The sequence below is a fragment of the Neovison vison genome, chromosome 1 (assembly GCF_020171115.1).
Source record: "Neovison vison isolate M4711 chromosome 1, ASM_NN_V1, whole genome shotgun sequence".
In the NCBI taxonomy this organism is placed as follows: Eukaryota; Metazoa; Chordata; class Mammalia; order Carnivora; family Mustelidae; genus Neogale; species Neogale vison.
In genome coordinates, this window is record NC_058091.1 from 52,780,326 (window position 1) to 52,797,040 (window position 16,715).

Sequence of the window (16,715 nt, forward strand, 5' to 3'; positions counted from 1 at the left end):
AAAATTTACCCCCTAAGGAATTCTATATGACAGTATCGCTATTATAGCATTAAAAAGAAAAAAAATAAAAAAGAACAACAACAAAAAATTTTCTAGTTATAGATTTGGAGGGGAAGGGGCAGAGGAAAAAGGAAAGAGTGAATCTTAAGCAGGCTCCACACCCAGCACAGAGCTGGGTGCAAGGCTCTATCCCTTGACTCTGAGATCACGACTTGAGCCAAAAACAAGAGTGAGACTCTTAAGTGACTGAGCCACCCAGGTGCCCCATCTTCTAAATTTTTAAATTTCATAATATTGATAGAAAAAAATGAATTCTGAACTAAAAGCCACATGAATTATCTTTTCAGTTCTGCCTTTAATTTAACTGTATGGCCTTCATCAAGTCTCTTAACCTCTCTAAACCTGTTTCTTCAACTTTTTAATGAGGAATTAGAATTAAATCAACTCCAGGGTAATGTCCAATTCTAACTTTCTAGGCTTCTACATGGCTGGCCTACAGGAAACCTGAACACATTCACAACTCAAGTGGACAATTATCAAGACCAGCAGTTCTCCAAGTCAATGGACCCCTGAAGATCCCTAAGACCGTTTTAGAGAGTCAACAAGATCAAAACTATTTTCATAATACAAAGACATTTGCCTTTTTCACTATAGTTATATTTACCCTAATTATGCAGAACCAATGATAGGTAAAACTTCTACCACTTTAGCCAGAACCAAGACAGTGGTCACTGCACCCACAGTAAAAGAATGCTGGTTTCACTGAAGGACACTTTTGACTGGGGTGCCCTGTGGCTCAGCTGATTAAGCATCTGCCTTCAGCTCAGGTCATGATCCCAGGATCCTGGCATTGAGCCCCATGTTGAGATCCTTGCTCAGTGGGGAGTCTTCTTCTCTCTCCCTCTGCTGTTCCCCCTGCTTGTGTTCTCTTGCTTTCTGTCAAATAAATAGATAAAATATTTTTTTAAAAAGGGGGGGGCACTTGGGTGGCTCAGTCAGTTAAGTGTCTGCCTTAGGCTCAGGTCATGATCTCAGACACCTGGAATTGAGTCCCACACTGGGCTCTCTGCTCAGCAGGGAGTCGGCTTCTCCCTCTCCCTCTGTGCTCTCCCCACTCTCTCTCAAATAAATAAAATCTTTAAAAAAAAAAAGAATAATTTTGATTAAGCAGTAAAATGTATTAATATTAGTATATCTTGATCCTAAATATATCTTCCTAACATTCTATATGATGAAATAGGAATTGCACATAAAGTACTTCTGCTGTAAAACAAAATAAGATGGTTGTCTCAAGGAAAATACTTGTGTGAATGTCTGAGTTGTAATCCTCAGAACTTTTTTTTTTTCCCCATAAAATACCATGGTCCCTGGAAACACTGACTAACAAATCTTGGTTATTCAAACTTGAGTTATTGGCAAATTTGGGATTTTGTTTGTTTTTTGAGTAAAGCCTGTCACCTCAAGGAAAGCAAATGACAATATTTGTTGACAATAAAATTCAAGTGACAAGCAGAATCTGGGAAAACCTGTAGCTGCCACCTTAACCATAACAGCTTATGCTATTGAAGTTTAAATAGTTAAGACATTTTTGATGAAATCAAAATATAATTTTTGATATTACAAAAATTGGGGAGATCTACATAATTCAGCAAAAGTGTGTTTCAAAGGACAAATATAATCATGTTATAAAACTATGCATGGGTAAAAGATACATTCAGAGTACAAAATACACCAGCAGATTGTAATATAACAGAGTACAAAAGTTCATTAGTATGATTTAAGATTCCACCTTGGCACTTTAAGAAATTATCACCGGCTGAGTTTCGGTGAGGATCAAAGAAGGATATACACAATTACCTTAAAAGGTATATTACTACTTCCTTTCCCAAGGATTTATCTGTGTAAGTCCAGATTTCTTCACTTATACTTCAACCAAAAACAACATAATGCAGGAAAATTAAATCCAGTTATCTTCTATTAAATTAGACATTATATAAATTTACAAAAATATAAAATAGTGCTATTTTTTCCACAAATCTTTGTCTTGGAAAATAGTTATTTTTCTTTTTGTTAATTTTAAGTAATCTCCACACCCAAAGTGGGGCTTACATTTACAACCCCAAGATCAAGAGTCAGATGTTCTACAGACTGAGCCAGCCAGGTACCCCCAAAATAGTAATTTTTCATAAAATGTCATTTTCTGTTAACAAGCATTTGTTATTTGTATTTAAATGGATTAAATAAGTTTTTAATTTCTAAATTTTAATTTCTAACACAGTAAATATTGATATAACCAAACAGATATACAAAATTTTTACAGAGTCCTCAACAATTATTAATACAAAAGAATCCTAAAACCTGAGGTCCGCTGATTTACATAAAATCTTACCAAAACTTTTGCAAGGCAGTTCACATTTTCTAGTCATTCATAATCAATCTAGTGAGAGTAGGGGACAATGAAAAAAGACACACATTTATAACCTGTGATGAATATTATAATACAGGTATAATTCTAAACAGTAAATCTGGGAAACTATTTTGAAGGATTTAATTCCAACAGTTCCTAAAAGATAGGTAAGACTAAAAGAAAATGAATTCCAGAATAAGGTCTGTTTGAACAAGATAGAAAGATGAGAGAATGGGGACATGTTCAGGGAATAGGTCAATGGGGCTAGGGCATGGCACAGTGGCAGAAGTGTGACAAGTGCTGAAGTGGAAAAGTGAGCCAAGAGGTTAGGCCATGAAGGGTTTCAACCCCACAGTACAAGTTTGGACTCTGAAATGTATTAATAAAGGCTAATAAGGATTCTTATTCAGCAAGAAAATATTACAATCAGATTTCCACTTTGAAACACAGCTCTAATGGCAAAGCACAGGATAGACTGCTGTGCATGGAGGAAAAGTAATGAAGGCTGCACTCAGTCAGAGGGAACAGAAAGTGAAGGATGACCTTCCAGAAAGCAGAAAGAGTTTGGCAAGTGAAAGAATATGACAAGAGGGAAAAGATGAGTGAAAATTCTGAACCTCAATAACTAGGGACATGGGGCTATCATACAGAAACAGAAAGAAACAGAAGAAGATCCAAGTTTCTCAAAGGATGTGCAATTGATGGGAATTATGAAATCTGAAGATGTCTATAGACCATCAGTTTAGAAATGATGGTCAAGTTGATACAGTAAGAAATCTGGGGTAATCTGCACTAAAAAATAAGAACTGCAACCATGGGACTAATATAATTATCAAAAATAAGAAGAGAATGAGTAGAGCAAAGTGCCAAGTACAGGAGTTTATGAAAAATGAACAGTAATGGCATGCACAGAGAGAATTAAGCAGTAAAAACCAAACAGGAAAAGTCAGAGACCTGAGAGAACGCATGACCAAAGAAGCTAAGAGAAAAGAATTCAAGGAGGATTAGTTGGTGAATAGCTGAACAGGTTTGAAAAGAATAATGATCTAAATGAGGCCACTGGATCTATTAATTATGAGGTTACAGAGTAGTCTCTGTTGAGTGTTTAGGGCAGAACACAGATTACAATAGCCTCATTAGCATGGTATTAGGTACAGGAAATAAATATTTTACCCAGAGCTATACGAAAGTATATTTTCCAAAAAACAGTTTGTCTGCTTTTCAACCATAATAATTTTTAATAAAAATATGTCTAAATTTAACTGTTATTTTCAATTTATTTCAGTCACATAAAACACTGATTTTAGCATTAAAACAGAACACCATCATTTACCTAATAAATTTTATGACACAAAAATAATTTCAAAAAATATATATATACTACTATGTTACATATTGACCCTCACTCTACTGCTTAAAAGAGTATTATTCTTAGCCTAAATGGGTCTACTATAGAACATTTAAGGGCGATTCCAACAAACAGCATTTATTTAAGAAAAACCCCTATTACCCAGCCCCTTTTTATTAGTAAATATCAAGCAGAATATGAGACCAATCTTAATTTAGACATATTTATATAAAATGTGTATTTAGCCAGACCCAAGTTTATATGAGTAATATATGAAATATATATATTAACATAATATAGAAAACAAACACTATTCAACAAAAAGATTCTTCTGTTTACAAAAGAAATCATTATTGAAATACTTTAAATAAATAAATAAGAATATTTCCCAGGATATTATGAAATTAAAATTTAATTTTTATTTAATTTACATGAAACTTTATAGGAATACATCTTTTAAAGCAAATTCATGAAGTATTAATAAAAATGTATAGTCAAGGGGTTTAAAAATTGTAAAGAATAGTTTAGACACTGTGTGTCCAGAAGGTCTCCCCTCTCTCATCAGCTGGCAGGGAAAGTTGGAGCACTGTGTGGAACAGCAATCTGAGGGCAAGGAACAAAAGAGGATATGATAGAGGAGTTATCTGCTTTGCACTTGAAAGCAGGCAATAGCTCCAAGAGTATCCTGATGCTACCATCCCTTGTTTGGATACAATAGACAGAAGAGATTAATCCTGAAGGGATTTTCAAAGCTTTTAGTCTTTAAAAAGAACACAGAAAAAGGTAACTTAGAGTTCTAAATGGGTCAAAGGCTCTGGATCCAAACCACCTAAAGATATCTCTCAGTTCTTCTGCACCTTACTACTCAAATCAACCTAGGAAATTGTTTCCATCAACATTAGAATGAAATGGGAAAATGACTATAAAACACTTCAAGTGGTGGCATATCACTGGCCCTCAAGAATCATTAGAAATATGCTGTTCTAGGATCATTCTGGATCTGGATCACCCATTCAATCCAACATTATAATACATTAGCACCTTCCAACCCATGACATAAACCTTTCACTGTTCAACTATTCTACCATACTAAAATACTATGTCAATGTTGTATGCCAAAAAACAGAATGCTAGAGAATAGAACCAAAGTCCATGAAATTCTGGACAAGTTCCAGAATTTAATTTAAATTTAAATTTGAATTTAATTTAAATTTAATTTAAAAAACAGCCCATTTTTTGACACATTAACGTTCTTGTATACTACCATCAGGTTAGCCTCATTTTTGCCAATAACTCATTAAAATCACTAAATTAAAAAACTGGTCTATAAATTCCTAACTTTGCTGTACCACACCTTCAAAAAAAAATGTAGACTGTATCTATGCAATATAAAATACTGACTAAAATAAATGAGGTTTTTTTTTCTGTTTTCTAAAACATCTGTGGTGAAATCTGTCTTATGTTCGAACTCATTCAATTCCCATCCTTCTCTCCCCTCCCAACCACGCCTGATAGAAATTCTTTCTCAAACTAATATAAACCTCCTCAATTTGCCATTGAATACATGATGCCTACTTCTACACTAAGCATTCATCTGTTTTTCCCCAACATCTCATTGGCCAAAACAGCCGTAGTTTTGTTTGAAATCTCAAACAAAAGGATTAAAGATACATAAAATCATCTGCTCTCATCTTCAATCATGGACAGGAAGAGCAGAGAAGCTAATACATTCCGTGAAAACACATACACATGAATACACTTTGTTCTTCCCCAAAATACCAAAAGGATAAGAGACAGCAAATCATGCCCTCAAACCAAAACACAGTTGTTTCATCTAATTTTAGAAAAAAAATAACAAGGAACTGAAGAAAATTTCTCTTTGGAATAACTCAATCCTCAAATCAGGGAAATTCAAAGAGCATAACATGGAAAAACCAACAGCCTCAATTCTCCCCTTCAGGATACTAATTCTATCAGCACAAAATGAAAACAAAGAGTATGTTTTTAGAAGATCCCAAAAAAGTATGAAATCTCTTTCTCAAGGAAAAAAAAGACTACTTAGAGAGAACATATCTAAACGTATTATTTCAAGCACAGGTGTTCTGTGATTTACCTCAAACCGGTTTCTTTTTGTATCATATTCTTTTTTTTTTTTTTCCTTGAGTAGGCTCTACACCCAGCTTAGAGCCCAAGTTGGAGCCTGAACTCAAGACCCTGAGATCAAGACCTGAGCTGCGATCAAGAGTCAGACACTTAGTAAACTGATTGAGCCATCCAGGAGGGCCCCATATTCTTTTACAGTCAAGCTTGTAAACTTATTTGTTTAAAAAAAAAGACCAGGGGCGCCTGGGTGGCTCAGTGGGTTAAAGCCTCTGCTTTGGCTCAGGTCATGATCCCAGGGTCCTGGGATGGAGCCCCGCATTGGGATCTCTGCTCAGCGAGGAGCCTGCTTCCTCCTCACCCTCTGCCTGCTTCTCTGCCTACTTGTGATCTCTGTCTGTCAAATAAATAAAAATCTTAAAAAAAAAAAAAAAGACCAAATTATATCATCTATATCCAGAAGTATCCTTTATTTATATTTTAAAGGTGTTGTTTGATTAATTTGCCTAGCCCTGCAATACGGTTGGTTCTTCCCTTTCTGGAAGCTGCGAACAAAATCCAGTATAGCTGTACTTGAGACAAGAAGTCTCAAGCATTTTGTAAATATGCCACAAAATTTTGCTTAATCTGAGAAAATCTTGTACTCTTTTTCCCTGGAACCTTCAAGAGTAGAGAGAAAATATAAATTATAATCTATTGTTTTTGGAAGGAGTTATGCTCATATTAGGGTCCTTCATACCATCTCATAAGAAGAGAAACGCTTTTCTTTAGTAAACCTCAGGAATTTGTCCGAAATAAAAAACATGGATTTAAACTTGTATCCAGAATTCAGGTTAACTAGGTAAAACTGGCATTAAAAGAAGATAGCTGAATAAGAATAAACTGCAACAGATTTATACAGAAATTTAATGTGTCTTTAAAAGGACTTAGGGAGGAAGAACAATTTTTTCAGAACAGTCTTATGTCTATCAACTATTACTACATTAAGCCTGTATTCTGGTATTTTTGCTATCAAGAGTCCAGGGAAATACAAGATACAAATTCCACAAGGCACAGACCTCTTCTCCCAATTCTTTTTTAAAAATTAGTCATTAAAAGATCTTTTCTAGGGGCACCTGGGTGGCTCAGTGGGTTAAAGCCTCTGCCTTCGGCTCAGGTCATGATCCCAGGGTCCTGGGATGGAGCCCCGCATTGGGCTCTCTGCTCAGCGGGGAGCCTGCTTCCCTCTCTCTCTCTCTCTGCCTGCCTCTCTGCCACAAGTAGTGATCTCTGTCTGTCAAATAAATAAATAAAATCTTAAAAAAAAAAAAGATCCTTTCTAATGAAAGACATGTACTCTTTCAAACCAAGACTAAGTTCAGAAACCTCGCTAAGGTATAACAATATATTAATAAAAGGGTTTTATGTTAATAGACTTGGGTTATGTTTCTCATTGGGTTATATGGATCATAAAAGTTCCTAAGGGGAGCCTGGCTGTGTCAGTCAGTAGAGCATGCAATTCTTGATCTTCGGGTCATAAGCTGGAGCCCCACACTGGGCACAGAGATTACTTTAAAAAAAAAAAAAAAAAAAAAAAATTCCTAGAATAACTGTCCAATTGGATGAGAAAGTGAATGAATTTTTTTCTAAGTATGAATAACATAAGCAGTCTCAGCATTTTTGAGCTATATCACAGGTCCCAAAGTTATTTAAACTACACCAAGGAAATGCTAAAAATTCCCAAAGGTTCTAATCAATGCCCTATTTATTCTCCACATTTATTCTCCACCTACTCCATCAAACCCCCCGCCCCTTCTATGTATGCTCTGTTCCTGCCCTGGGAAGATGAGCCTGCATAGATCACCACCTAGGCTCCGCAGGTGGGTTCCAGCAGTGCAAGCCAGTGTACAAGACCCAAAGACAGAGGGAGGGGAGGTCATGGAAGTTCCCCCTCCTCTCCCTGCCTGACTGTCTCAAAGCCACAGTTCCCTGGGGCCTTCCTCCCCAATGCCAGCTCTCAACTCTCAGTTTTGGTAATCTCTGGAGTATTAACGGCTTCTCCACCATTGTTATTCCCTGGGTGCACCCCCCCCCCACCCTTGTTTGTTCTCTAACCTCTATAATCTCTTCTTTTGCACCATCCAGGATGAAATCTCTTTCCTGCTGGGAGCTTGCCTGATGAAGCTAACAATACCAAAGCTGGTTAATTCAAAACAGTACATTATCTAAAGAAATCCAATTTAAAAATTTTAACAAGGTCTTAAAATCTATTCAAGTACTACCTATTATTATTTGTATAACTAGCTCACTTCTAAATGAAGCTTGTTAAAAGCTGAAAACTCATTACAATTAAAGTTAGGTGTGCAATTTAACATTGCCCCTCTCAAAGATAAATGCTTATAAACCCCAAATAAACTTAATACACAAACACACACACACACACACACACACAAAATCAAGGAAGGGATTCCGGTAACTGATATTTCACTTCCTTCTACCATACACTGCCTGGTTAATCCAAACACTTTTTGTTGTTTTACTGAAGCCTTCCCAGGCATAGGATAAAGAAAAGTCTTAAACCAGGGCTTCTCAAATTTTGGTGTGCAAGTAAATCAACCGAGAAACTTGTTAAATGCTAGTGCCCAGGCCTCACCCACACCTTTCTGACAAATGTTTTTACCAGTTCCCAGATAATTATGATTAACACTACACTTCAAAACTTCTTCAATTTGGCCAGGACACTTTATTCTTTTTGAATAAACATTCCATATTAAACATGGCCAAAGAAACCAAAAAACAAAAACACAGTAACAATTATAATGCACACTAACTACATATCACAGTGATATGTGTTTCACATGTATTATTATCTAATTCCTTCCCCACAAGAACCACACCAGGTAGGTAACACTGTTGCCTCCATTTTATAGATGAGAAAACTGAAGCCCAGAGACACTAAGTAATCTGACTACAGTAGTGACTGGCAAAACCAGAATCATCTCAGGTCTGCCAGTTCCTCTTATCTACAAGCTGGGTAAGCAAGCATTTGTATATAAATGCAATTCTGCAGTTTCAGAACTGTCACAAAAAGGATTACGCCTAAGGACCAAGCAGTTACACAAGCAATAATCATCCCCATCCACTCCCTCCCCACAACAAGCTCTCTTGACTCTCCACCCATCACTCACCAAGGCCTTCCACCTACACAGTACGCCATCACATACTGATAGGACATCACAACTCTGTGTGTATATCAGTACTCCTCTACTCCTACCTACTACATGCTAAGTACATCCAAATTCCATCTTCATCAAGTACTGGCTATGAGCTTGAGCAAATTTAACATCTTATGCCTCTGTTTACTATCTGTAAATTGTGGGTCATAATGTCAAATGCACTAAAGTAAGTCATGTAGTGATTAACTGAGATAATGTACACAAAGTACTTGCTTGACACACAAACACATAGCAAAAACTCAATAAACAATAGCTGCTAACATATCAATCCTATATTCCCTTTATCTCAGCCTTATGTTCCTGAGACTTTGATGAAGATGGAACATACTCTTACTTATCAAGAGCAGACTGGTAACAGTGAACTGAAGGCCAGGAGTAGAATATTTTTGAGTACATAAGTCTTTTAGTAACCCTCAAATTCTACCACTTTGACAACTATCCATTTCCCAACTTTAGGGTCAGCCCGGTTGATTACATACTAGTAATAAGAGTCTATAATTTAACTTAATTCAAAACAACAATACAATATCACTCAGCACAGGAACTTGGTCTTAATTTATCACAGTATCATTAGCATTACCTGGTTCATGGCAGACACTTAAATATTTGTCAAATGAATGAAGGCATAAAGATATCAATGCAGACACACATTAGCTCATTAGTGAATCTTTACAAACACAAACATAATTATCAGGTCAATACCAATGTGTCAAGTAACAAAAGTTATTTTCAAAATTCTCCCAGAATATTTTTCTCCTTTTTTTTAAGAGCAAAACTGTGCGGGGGGCGGGGGGTGGTGTGTGTGTGTGTTATAAAAACATAAATCCAAGCAGGCAAGTGTCCCATCCTGGGTTCTCTGTCCTAGAATTTAGTAAACAGTTCAAGTTTAGGTTGCTCTTCTGAATGCTATGAGGTCTCCATCTTATAACCAAGTTTCTGTAGTTCAGCTCCTGATTGGAGAAGTTATCATCTACATTGTCTTCATCCCAATCATCCTCCCAGACATTTGCACCTTCATCTTTACCTAAACCAGCCCAGGGAACTCCTTGAACTCACCATCTTCCTCCAAGAGACCCAAGTCTACTAGCTGCATTTTTTCTGACACAGTAACCATCCCCTCTGAAAACCCCCCAGGCTGAGAGGAAAGTTGGAACTCTGACTTTTCCTCACATAAGACACCAACGCTGCTGCGACCTCTGAAGTCAGCTCTACCACAGAGTTCTTTCTTTTTATTTACCTTTTTTTTAAAGATTTTATTCATTTATTTGACAGACAGAGATCACAAGTTGGCAGAGAGGCAGGCGGGGGCGGGGGGAGGGGGGAAGCAGGCTCCCCCGCTGAGTCCGATGTGGGGCTCAATCCCAGGACCCTGGGATCATGACCTGAGCCGAAGGCAGAGGCTTTAACCCACTGAGCCATCCAGGCACCCCTCCTTTCTTTTTTAAAACAAACCATGGGCTTTCCTTTAAAAACTCTCCAACCAGGGGTTCTGGGTGGTATAGTCGGTTAAGGGACAACTCTTGGTTTCAGCTCAGGTAGAGATCACAGGGTCATGAGATCAAGCCCTGCAGCAGCTCTACACTCAACCCAGAGTCAGCTTGAGATTCTCTCTTCCTCTCCCTTTGCTATCCCTCCCCAAACTCATTCACCTGCATATGCGCGTGCATGGTCTCTCTCACTCTAAAATAAAACAATCTTGAAAAACTCTCCAATGAGGGGGGAAAAAAAAAAAAAAACCTCTTCAACCTCAGCTCCATTAATCTACTAAAAATGTTAAAGGAGCCCCATAATAATGCATCCTGCTCATCTCCTACCTTTTATTCAAACAAGAACAAAAACAAAGCTAGTATTTAACAATTATCACTTTAGTGATGCTGACTTTTCATAATTTTTGGAACCATCCAAATTGAAGCCACAAAATTAAGTAACTGCTCATTAAGAGGTTAACCCTAACTAACACCTAGAAGATAACTGTGATCTACTATGGGAATACACAGAAGTTCCCTTCTTAGCTATGTTTCTAAGCAGCCACATAAGTAACCTTGAACAAGGCACTTAATTTTTTTTGCCAACATTTTCTCATCTGCAGAATAAGAGTAAGTTTACCACATCTACTTCAACAAGGTGTTTTAAGGACCAAAGATACATAAAATGATTTCCAGAACAATAAAGTGCCATACAAATGTAAGTTGTTAAATCTGATATAAATATCATCAGATTTTAAATGGGCATTTCCATTCATATTTCTTTTTATGTCTCTGTCACTCTTTATATTTCCTATATCCAAAGATCTGCCAGTAAAAAGAATCAGTTCCCACTACAGTCATATTTCAAACAGACTAGGCCCTCAGTAAATATTTGTTGAAAAAGATGTTCATCCACATATAATAGAAATTCTAAGATTCTGCTCTATGCAATAACTTACCTTGTAAAGGTTAAGCAGCAGGTTACTTTCAAGTAAAATAACAAGTGATGTAACTTATATAAAAGATGCCTGTGGTTTTGTCAAGAGCACCGCCTTCCTTTGTGCACATTACTCAGCCTGGATATAAATATTCACCTATGTGAATATCACCCAAGGAATGTTCCTCAGTATTTTGGTTTCACTGGAGGCATGCCTTCTGTACAGAAAAGTACTTCCCTTCTCTTTAACCCTAGCAAGTTTTCTAAAGATGTCTGAGTTGTTCTTCTGGTTTTACAGTCTATGCTTCAGCACTTACAGGGAGAACTTTTTGTGGACTTGTGGTCATTTCCCAAATTACCATGTATTTCTTATACTAAATATGAAAAGTTTTCTTTCAAGACCATGAACAGAAAAATAATTCTCACACTCACATTTTAAGATTACAGATAGTCCAATTAAATTTGTCAAATAAAAGTATAGCTGTTTCAAATGACAAACTTCCTGGTTCCTCTGAATATTATATAATTCCTCAAAAACAGAATTCAAGCTTATTTGACCTTAGTTAGTTCTTAATTATCTACACATACATACACACACACATGCAGATGTCTTATAGATATCCATTAATAATTTATATTAAGCTCTTGGATGATAAATTTTGTATTTACAGTTGAATATGAGTATCCTTGAGATGCAAAATTCCTTAGAGTTCAAACCAAATAATGAAATACCTATAAATGTAATCACCCAACTCAGCCTTCTTACCATTTTTCTTCTCATTTACCCAACTACATTCTACTGCTGAAATGACTCCTACTTTGTGACAAAAGATGGACTTTGTATACTCATTTTTGTCCTTTGTGTCTATTATACCTCAAGGGACATTCCTGAAATAAACATAGGCCATAAAAAATTGTCCTAATAGTACAGGTGAAATAGTACAGGTGAGAATTTAGTCATACTTTGAAAACAAGCCCCCTCACAAGGATTACAAAGTTAATTATGCAGTATTTTTAAAAGATAGCTACTGCATTTATGGACAACGTTCTCTTATTGGAAGAAAATATAAAGTTCTATCTGAAACAAAAAGACTACTATTCATTTTATCTACAATGAAAACCAGTGTTACATTACAGCCTAATTCTAACTCCTATAAACCCATCAAAATAAAAAGTGCACAATTTGTATAATATTCTGGAATTTACATCAGAAATGAGAAAGCAACACCCAATCACTGTTAAAGTTGTCAACTTAAGAATGAAAAAAAGCAGAAAATTCAACAGTTTCAGAACCACATTCATGACCTATATCATCCTCACTCCTATGTGCCTTCTTTAAGTTACATTCTTTAACACAATACTAGTTCTGCAGGTTTATTTGAGCAGTCTACCAAATGAACTGAGATCAAGGCAACCTAGTCTGGTAGAAAAGACAGGGCTTCATGGTCAGAAGACATAGGTGTGAATCCAGACTTTGTTCCTCTGGAGTTGTAAGACCTTGAGCAAATATTTAATTCTCTAAGCTCAAATTTCTTCATATGTAAAAAGGACAAGACCACCAACCTTGAAAATTATTTTATAAATCAAATCCCTCAGTTAGTGTTTTGAGTATGGCAGATGCCTAATAAAGGGGTAATGATCTTATACTATTCAAGTTCAGAAATTATTATGAAGTACCTCATTAAGGGGATCACAAACTATGAAAATTATTAAAGCTGTAATATCTTTTTCAGTCTTTTACTGAAGATGTTTTAATATACAAAAATGAAAAATTCAGAGAGGTTAGAACTCTTTTTAAAACTGACATTTTTAAATATCAAAATGAAGCTTCAATTATCAACAGTGAAAACGGGTTCATTTTCCATAAAATGTTTTGGGTGTTTATATTTATTCAAACTTCACATGGTCAAAAATTTTAAAACTTTCTGAAAAGAGCTGTACTTTAGAACCCAGAGACAGCCCAGTTATCTAAACAATGGGCTACATGATACACCACAGTCTCCAGGCAAAGTCACAACAGGATGAGAAAAGAGCCTTCAGTCTCTCTCAGATTTCCTGGCCACTGTTATTTTAAAACTTGATCACATAAACATAAACAGAGGGAAAAGATCCACTTCAGATAAGTGCAATGAGTTATGATTTACGATCTCTGTTTTTAATACCTTGTATTAATTTACATTTTTATTTGTAATTGATGTAATTTTAAAAAAGCTCTTGTTCAGCAGCACCTATATAAACATAATGTAATTTACACTACATTTTTCTTGCTCGTGTTTCTAGACCCTACTGAAGAATACATGTATATTACAGTTTTATATAATGTATACTTAGAGTTTTTAATCATGATAATCTTCTTAAAGTCATTCATCACTTCTGTTACTCCCTTTTAAAATGTCTTTGAAAACGAAAATGTAACTCAAACTGGGAGAACAATATGTCACATAAAATATACAAACGCAATAGGCAAGTCTAAGACTAGAATGACTTCTGTTTACCACTGTGGGTATAATTCCTGCACAACTTCAGATACTCAAAATGAGCTGGATATTTAAAAGTCAATGAGTTATTTTGAACAGCTGCATTGTTTCAAGCTCTGGCTATGGCCCAGTTTGTAATATTTCTAAAATTAATGATAAAAAACACTAAGGTAATTTTTCCGCTAAACAGTTTCCAACTGTAAAACCACAGCCCAACATATCTATGAAGTTTAGTTAATTTGTACAGATTTCCTCTTTTGGCTGCCAACCTTTGTACCATGACCATTCCAGCCCAAGTCCAAGATTCACATTTTATGGTGTGAATAGTTTCAAGTAAATCTTAAGAATTTCTAAAACTCTCAAACCCTGACTATATGTTAAGATACACTGCATCTACACCACCAGAGCAAAACAGCACATGGAACTTTTGCTTAGCATGTACAGGGATCTGTGAAGTTGGGACGGTGTTCCTAGTTGTTCACTAATATCTGTAGATTAGGATGTAAGCATTCCTCTACCACAGCTTTATGCCAGATAAAATATCACCTGTTTTCTTAAACTGTATAGAAATGGTATTTCTGACACGGATATTCTAGTAATAACCCTACCAAATTATTTTCTACTTAATAATACCTTGTTCCGGAATTGGAGCATTTTAATGGTTTTAAGAAGTTTGGGGAAATTAACAAATTTTTTTTAAAAAGCGCTTTGTTCCGTTGCACCTATATAAATTAATATACTCAAAGTACTAGACAACCTGAAAACTAAAATTACAGCCTGGTCTCCTACATGATTAAACTATTACTTCAATAGTGGCCGTCACCTGATCGTCATATCTCAGAACAGAAACGGCCCTATTCCTACACTGAATTTTAAGCTTGTTTACTTAAGAGAAAACTATCACGGAGTGTCAAGTCTGAGGGGGTCACCTGAGAGCTCTGCTTCTAACTAGGAGCGAGAGTAGATACACAAAGGTATCTTGGTGACGATAAACCCATGAAAGGGGACTCTCATTGTCCTGTGGAAATGAGAACCAGCCCTGGCACTACCGCGAGCAGCCGGCCGGCCCACCCATCACCTGCTTCACCCGAGGCGTCCTCGGGAGGTGAAACTAGCCGTGGGCCCCCGGACTGCCCGGAGAGGCCCAGAAGCAGGGCGGGCCGGGGCAGCGAGGCCTGACGCTGACGCCCCGAAGCAGGGGCACCGCGTCACTCACCGGTGCGGAGGCGAAGGCAGGTGCGCGGCAGCGAGGCAACCTGTGGCCGGAGAGGTGAAGGGCGGGGGTCAAAAGTGATGAAGTTGAGCGAAAAGCCGGCGACGTGGACAAGCTCGGAGACGGGGAGGCGGCGACCGGGATCCTGCTTGCTTCCTGCTCGGACAGATCCCGGGTCCGTCTCCGCCCGCCGGCCGGCGCCCAGCAGAGTCCCCGGCCCCGGCGCGCGCACGTCACGGCTACGGAGCGCCCAAAGGGGCGGGGGCGCCGCGGGCCGGGGCGGGCCGATCGGGCGCGCGGGTACTCGGGCGCGCGCTCCAAGAGGGGGCGCCCGGCGCCCGCGGCCGCCCCGCCCCTCGCTCGCCCCCCGCCCGCGGCGCAGAGCCTCCGGGGCTGAGGTGGGCGCGCTAGCGCGGGAGAAGAGGCCGCCGCGGGCGCAGCCGATAGTCCTTGTTCCTCCTGCTGCGAGATGGCCTTCTTCGCCGCCGTGGTCTCCAGCCGATGCAAAGCAAGTTCTCTGCGGTCTGGATGCGGTGACCGCGCAGTCCGGCAACAGCAGGAGTCTGTTCTCGGAGGAAGACAGCTGTTCAGGCAGGGGGGCGAGGACCCCGCGTTCTACTAGAGGGCGGGCGGGAACGACGCGGCGGTGTTGCGGAGGGGAGAACCGCTGCGAACTAGGTTCCCGTCCGGGTCGCGGGGCGCTGGGCTGCGGGGCGGCGGAGCAACCTTGCTATTCTGCTTTGGGTAGCCAAGGGTCTGAGATGGACATTTTGTATTTCTCTGGCCCCCGGACCGCATTTACTTACTAGAACCCGATCTTTTCTGTCGTTTAAATTTTACTGTTTTTATAAGTGACTTACCTGTAAATCATATTTGAAAATTAAATATGAAGTAGCTGTGCAAAATTGAATTAGGGGATGAAAACGCACGTAGCTTTTACAACGAAAAGGAGCCTAAGAAAAGGAATTGGTAAGGATTGATTGTAATGCTAAAGGTCTCCAGTGAAAAAGGGTACCTAAACAGGAGAATTAAACTTTTTTCCTCACCATTTTTGAGTAGCAACTAGGAAATTTACAGGATTCTGATGACAACTTTCAGATACTCAGTTTTTCCCCAGTTCTTTTGGTGGGAAAGCTAAGTTATGGTGAGGTATTTTAGCATACGACTAAAACAAGAAAGTACTGCGCATAAAATAGGGAAGTAAGAAAGAGGAAGAGAAACCAGCAAAGGAAATAATTTACAGCAATCTCAGAAATTTAATTCCTGATTGCCAAGAGGTAAATCTTAAGAATATAAAATTACATTTCAAAACAAACTGGAAAAAAGAAACAATAAGGAGAGAGAAATTTCAGTTCACTGCTTTGACTTCATTTTGGATTTAAGATTAAAAGGCAATGGCAGACCAATAGCAGCTGATACAGTTTATTGTAATAACTTGGTTTTTTCTCTCTAGCTCTCCTTTTTCCACACTTCCATTACTGAGTCCCTTTGCTTCAAGCTCCATATCTCTCCAGTGTATCCAATTCTTCCAGATAGCCACTACCATTATCTT

The 16,715-nt window shown here is 38.1% G+C and overlaps 1 protein-coding gene across 6 annotated transcripts in view; it reads right to left on the minus strand.

The window, feature by feature from the left end:
* MYO6 (myosin VI) overlaps positions 1-15,351 on the minus strand; it is a 153,275-nt gene extending 137,924 nt beyond the window's left edge. For all 6 annotated transcript variants that reach the window (XM_044246965.1, XM_044246962.1, XM_044246958.1 and 3 more), the window contains exon 1: positions 15,167-15,351. The gene's annotated coding sequence lies outside the window, so the exon portion shown is untranslated. The remainder of the gene's footprint in view (positions 1-15,166) is intronic.
* Positions 15,352-16,715: the final 1,364 nt, after the last annotated feature.